The sequence below is a fragment of the Theobroma umbraticum genome, unplaced genomic scaffold (genome assembly GCF_002168275.2).
Source record: "Theobroma umbraticum cultivar Fairchild unplaced genomic scaffold, ASM216827v3 scaffold_12.1, whole genome shotgun sequence".
In the NCBI taxonomy this organism is placed as follows: Eukaryota; Viridiplantae; Streptophyta; class Magnoliopsida; order Malvales; family Malvaceae; genus Theobroma; species Theobroma umbraticum.
The window spans coordinates 4,277,169-4,277,441 of NW_018397269.1; positions in this window are offsets into that span (position 1 = coordinate 4,277,169).

Here is a 273-nt window from a genome sequence, read left to right on the forward strand (position 1 = left end):
CATCTAGCAATATATCATGACCACCCAAATGTTAGAGAGTCAATTAAAAAATTTGACAAAGCTGTTCAGTGATAAGCCTTTCAATGCAATACGATCCTTTCATCAAATATCTCGGATATGTCATTAAGCATGACTCAGTGTCTACTTATAATATTCCATATTAGTTCTTATAATTCATAACTAACCTTATGAATTTGGGAAACTAACTTTTCTCAAATACATCATGCTTTGGCCAAAGACTTTATATAAGTTAATCAAGAATTGAGAACAAGT